General features: G+C 47.3%; 3 non-coding genes across 3 annotated transcripts; all 3 read right to left on the reverse strand.

Annotated features, from left to right (window-relative positions):
• Positions 1 to 562: 562 nt before the first annotated feature.
• On the reverse strand, positions 563 to 635 carry Trnat-cgu (transfer RNA threonine (anticodon CGU)). The gene has a single exon. It is a non-coding gene; the product is annotated as a tRNA-Thr (tRNA).
• Positions 636 to 1,013: 378 nt separating this feature from the next.
• On the reverse strand, positions 1,014 to 1,086 carry Trnat-cgu (transfer RNA threonine (anticodon CGU)). Its single transcript has one exon. It is a non-coding gene; the product is annotated as a tRNA-Thr (tRNA).
• Positions 1,087 to 1,464: 378 nt separating this feature from the next.
• Positions 1,465 to 1,537, reverse strand: Trnat-cgu (transfer RNA threonine (anticodon CGU)). Its single transcript has one exon. It is a non-coding gene; the product is annotated as a tRNA-Thr (tRNA).
• Positions 1,538 to 5,384: the final 3,847 nt, after the last annotated feature.

Below are 5,384 nucleotides of genomic sequence, written 5' to 3' on the forward strand. Positions count from 1 at the left end.
ACAATATTAATGAGAACTAACAGACAATAATGCCAAGGAAAGTATAGGGGATGTTTTTAGTTGTAAACGTAAGGTAAATGGGAAGAAAGAAAAGTGGACGGAAAGATAGCTTGCCGCGGGCAGGGACCGAACCTGCGACCATCGAATAACGCGTCCGATGCTCTACCAACTGAGCTACCGCGGCGGCCATCCCCCCGTCCACTTTATAGGGTATATGTGTGCGTTTAAACGTGGGAGCGTCAGTCAGCGCCGCCAGTAGCCATAACGGCGAGTGTGGAACACTCTTTTTCTGCCTGTTGGCGTCACGTAGCACGTGAACTTATTACGAGCTGGCAGCTGACCAATAATCCCTCGCATACTACCTGAAAGCATCAAGTCTGCCAGAACGAGACCCTCGCTATGAATGAAGGAAAGCAGTGTTAATTTCAAGGGCTCGTTTTCGTTGTTATACACAATATTAATGAGAACTAACAGACAATAATGCCAAGGAAAGTATAGGGGATGTTTTTAGTTGTAAACGTAAGGTAAATGGGAAGAAAGAAAAGTGGACGGAAAGATAGCTTGCCGCGGGCAGGGACCGAACCTGCGACCTTCGGATAACGCGTCCGATGCTCTACCAACTGAGCTACCGCGGCGGCCATCCCCCCGTCCACTTTATAGGGTATATATGTACATTTAAACGTGGGAGCGTCAGTCAGCGCCGCCAGTAGCCATGACGGCGAGTGTGGAACACTCTTTTTCTGCCTGTTGGCGTCACGTAGCACGTGAACTTATTACGAGCTGGCAGCTGACCAATAATCCCTCGCATACTACCTGAAAGCATCAAGTCTGCCAGAACGAGACCCTCGCTATGAATGAAGGAAAGAAGTGTTAATCTTAAGGGCTCGTTTTCTTTGTTATACACAATATTAATGAGAACTAACAGACAATAATGCCAAGGAAAGTATAGGGGATGTTTTTAGTTGTAAACGTAAGGTAAATGGGAAGAAAGAAAAGTGGACGGAAAGATAGCTTGCCGCGGGCAGGGACCGAACCTGCGACCTTCGGATAACGCGTCCGATGCTCTACCAACTGAGCTACCGCGGCGGCCATCCCCCCGTCCACTTTATAGGGTATATATCTACATTTAAACGTGGGAGCGTCAGTCAGCGCCGCCAGTAGCCATAACGGCGAGTGTGGAACACTCTTTTTCTGCCTGTTGGCGTCACGTAGCACGTGAACTTATTACGAGCTGGCAGCTGACCAATAATCCCTCGCATACTACCTGAAAGCATCAAGTCTGCCAGAACGAGACCCTCGCTATGAATGAAGGAAAGAAGTGTTAATCTTAAGGGCTCGTTTTCTTTGTTATACACAATATTAATGAGAACTAACAGACAATAATGCCAAGGAAAGTATAGGGGATGTTTTTAGTTGTAAACGTAAGGTAAATGGGAAGAAAGAAAAGTGGACGGAAAGATAGCTTGCCGCGGGCAGGGACCGAACCTGCGACCTTCGGATAACGCGTCCGATGCTCTACCAACTGAGCTACCGCGGCGGCCATCCCCCCGTCCACTTTATAGGGTATATATGTACATTTAAACGTGGGAGCGTCAGTCAGCGCCGCCAGTAGCCATGACGGCGAGTGTGGAACACTCTTTTTCTGCCTGTTGGCGTCACGTAGCACGTGAACTTATTACGAGCTTCCATGCTGAACTTATTACGAACTTCCATGCCATCGTTGAAGTGTGCACCCGGCATTCCGTCATCCTTCATTGATAACAAACACATGAGTTCCTCTCCACGAGTTAACTCTTGTGCGAGTGCTGCGTCCAATTATATTTGCACATTTTCGTTACTTCGAACACTCTTCCGGGTTTATTGTTGTTGATATCGCCACGCAGGTGCACATTTGCGTCGCTGGTTTTATGTGCAAAACCTGAACGCCGAAAAAATGACTCGCCTCACAGAAATTCAGCACAGAGCAATGGAAGACCCGGCTGCCGAGCAAGGAAAAGGAGGACCGAGTGGCCCTCCTCGACCTTGCTCACCGGGCTGCTAAGGTAAGTGGTGTCCTGGACTAAGATCACCTACCATCTGCTACCCCAACCTCATTGCTTTTACAACAAACGCATTTCGAGTCAACTCCACACCGGAAAAGTGTTTTTACAAACTCTGGAACAACGCTTAGCTACGCAAGAAATCGCAGGCAATAATGACGAGCTTGTTTTGGAAGTTGGAGAGAAAAGAATAAGAGTATTTCTATCAGCAAAGTGAAAGTAATTGCAGTTACAACGTAAGCCAACTGGCACAGCTCTCTTAAGGTTGTTATGGACAGATGAGCGAGGTTTTCTGAAACTCCCTGAAACAGTTGCACCGCGGTTTGGTGGTGGAGCCTATATTTTCAAGTGGAAAGTGTTTCTATGTGAACTGGATGATATAATGGTTTCTCCGTTTGTCATTCAGGTACGAGGAATCGCTATATAGAAAGAAATGCTGAAAATACAACAGATTTCCATGGCGGCAGTCAGTTTCGGAACTCAGGACCCAAGCCGAGAATGCGAGCGTCTTACCCACTAGTCTACACCACCGCACTTGCGGCATGGAAATTGGTCTGAACAATATGAATGTCTTTGTAGCAGCGTTATAAAGCAAATATAAAACAATAACATTTTCTATAAAGGCATCGTTAAGACGTCTTGTAGTTGAGGAATGAAAACTCTCTCTCTCTCGGCCACAATGAAGTCGACATCAAGGATTGTACACTTGTAAAATATTGTGAACTTGCAAAAATTTAGTGCCAAACGTGCGTTCAGTTGCCGAGGGATGCGCCTTCCGTGGGGCCGTTCCAGACGCTGACGGACACTTGAATGAAGAAGAGAGACGCCATGCTGATGCCGCCAGAGAACAACACTCCAGAAAAGGGCACAGGCGAAAGCGTGTGCTGTCACGAGAGACTAATCAAGTTGCTGCGAATTCTACGTCAATTGCATTGTTCCTTCCCTCTCCCTTTTAAGCTTTCTCTGCGCATCGCCCGTTTTGAATTACCTCAGGCATCGACCCAATTTGATAAGGCGATGGTGGCATATGATGACGTCACTGCACGACGTCATTGATGAAGGCATGCGACATGGTGCAAGTCTTGACCTTTTTGATTATTGCGTTTTGGTACCGACTACGCAGGGTTGTTCGACTCATAAAGAAGTATGTGTCATCGAAAAATATCTGGTTTCACACAGAGGAGGAGCTCTCCACGGAAAGGCGCCATTCTAAGAGTGAAGTGCTGATAGAGCCAAACACATATACGAGTTGATGAAAGAAACTCTCTGTAGAGCCATCATTAATTCGCAAGGTAATGCGTCACTTTAATTGGCGGTAGTTAAATAGCATTACGGGTTCACATAACGCCAGTGATATATTCTCAAGACACGTTGCCATTTCTTTATATCATTTAGCAGAACACGACAAAATATTAGGTGCCAAATACCGGTAGTCCCTAGTAGTTTGAATGAACTCCTAACCCCATTCTGTCGACACCCAATTGCTGTTGGAACACGTTTATTGTTGCTTCTATTAAAGGGCCCCTCACCAGGCCACATAGCAAATTTTAGTTAGACGCTGGAAGTTGTTGTGTGCCGAATGAAGAGCAGTGTGCCGCAAGAATTTTTCAAATCGGTTCATTACGAGCTGAGACAAACAATAATTTGTAGCGGCGCGAAACCATGATGCGAGGAGGCGAGTTTCAAACCCTTGCCACTCGCCCCGTGTAGCCTTCGCAAGCCAAATCCCTTTCCTGCCCTCTTCACTTGACACATACGCATGAACACGTCATGCGCATGCATGATCACGTGAGCATGACGTGCCCGAGCCAGCCCCAAGCACGCGAGCGGCGTTGCACGGCCGCTACCTTTTTTTTTTATGTAGCGGCCGGGGCGTTTTGTCGGCGTTCTCTGTGGTGTACTGCTTGTTTCTGCGGGACGGGCGTGAAAGTTGAGGCATTTGTACGGGCACGAGAGTAGCGGTATCATGAGCCAGTGCCGCATTAACGTTTACTTGGACGCGGTAGAATAAATGAGCATAACGAGTGCTCGAACGCGCCAGAACATTACTTTTGTTTCCAGGGCTGGCGTCTGCTCGACGCGCAAACCGCGGGGACACGAACGCATGAGAAAGGGAGGCACATTAGCCCCGCATGTCGCTGCAATTCACGAAAAAAAAAAAATGAAAAAGACGCACACATTCCCTTTGTGTGTCTCTATATTTCTCTGAAGTTTTATTTATCTATTCAACCAACAAATTACACAAACTACAGATGTGTCAAATAATTATCGCAGTGTCACGTGCTACGGTTGGCGACGTCAGAGCACAGTCGTCTATGTAGAGGAGCGATGTCACAGCACTACCATCTACGTAGGGCCATTTTCTCATGTACGTCATCCCCTCATTCTCTAAAGCGCGCGCCCGCGAGAGGAAGGGCAAGCAGCGTTCACCTTGAAATTTGACCCATTTCCGCGGCGCGTAGCGTTGCAAATTTTGAGAGACGTGATCGTGAACTACCAGTGTATGCATTGCGCTCGTCAGCTCAAAATTGTCCAACCTGGTGAGGGGCCCTTTAAAGGGCCCTTCACCAGGTTGGACAATTTTGAGCTGAAGAGTGCAATCCATACACTGGGCGTTCACGATCCTATTGCAATAACAGCAGTTATAGGAGCTAGTTGGTTGCACATCTTAGGGATAAGCGCGCGTTTTACCGTACAGGAACTGACTGAATACACCACAAACACAGAGCACAGACTAACAACTGTTTCATATCCAGACGTTTCCGTCACATATATACACAAAGGATGGCATCGCAAAAATCTGAGGAAAGATACAAAAACTTACTGGACATGCGCATGATAATAGTATATATCTGACGGAAACGTCTGCATATAAAACAGTTGTTGGTCTGCGCGCTAGGTTTGAGGTGCATTCAGTCAGTTCATGTACTATCGTGAGCAATATGAGCTCGAACATGCGAGCGCGTGTCTGATAGCCTCGAACCCTACATCGGCTGATTCGCAGCGGCCGGTGTCGGAAACAAAGTGGAAAGGGCGCTGCGCTTCCGCTAGATATTGACACTCCCGCCTCGATATCGTTGCTGCAAAACGTCAGCTTATAGTGTGTCAGTGGCCGCTAGCGGTGATATGAATTCACATCAGTGTGCACAGCCACACCCATCAGGCTATGCAGCTGCTGAGATATCAGTTGTGACGTAGCCTGCACTGATGCACAGGCCATGCTTGCATTATAACTAGGTGGTGTTGGCTTAGATGTTTGATCTCTCTTTTTTTTATTTTGTTTTTCGTGCCATTTCTTTTGGCGTTATCATTGCTAGCGGCTGATGGCACGCAATCAGCTGCCAT

Source organism: Rhipicephalus sanguineus, chromosome 7, assembly GCF_013339695.2.
Source record: "Rhipicephalus sanguineus isolate Rsan-2018 chromosome 7, BIME_Rsan_1.4, whole genome shotgun sequence".
NCBI classification, from domain to species: Eukaryota; Metazoa; Arthropoda; class Arachnida; order Ixodida; family Ixodidae; genus Rhipicephalus; species Rhipicephalus sanguineus.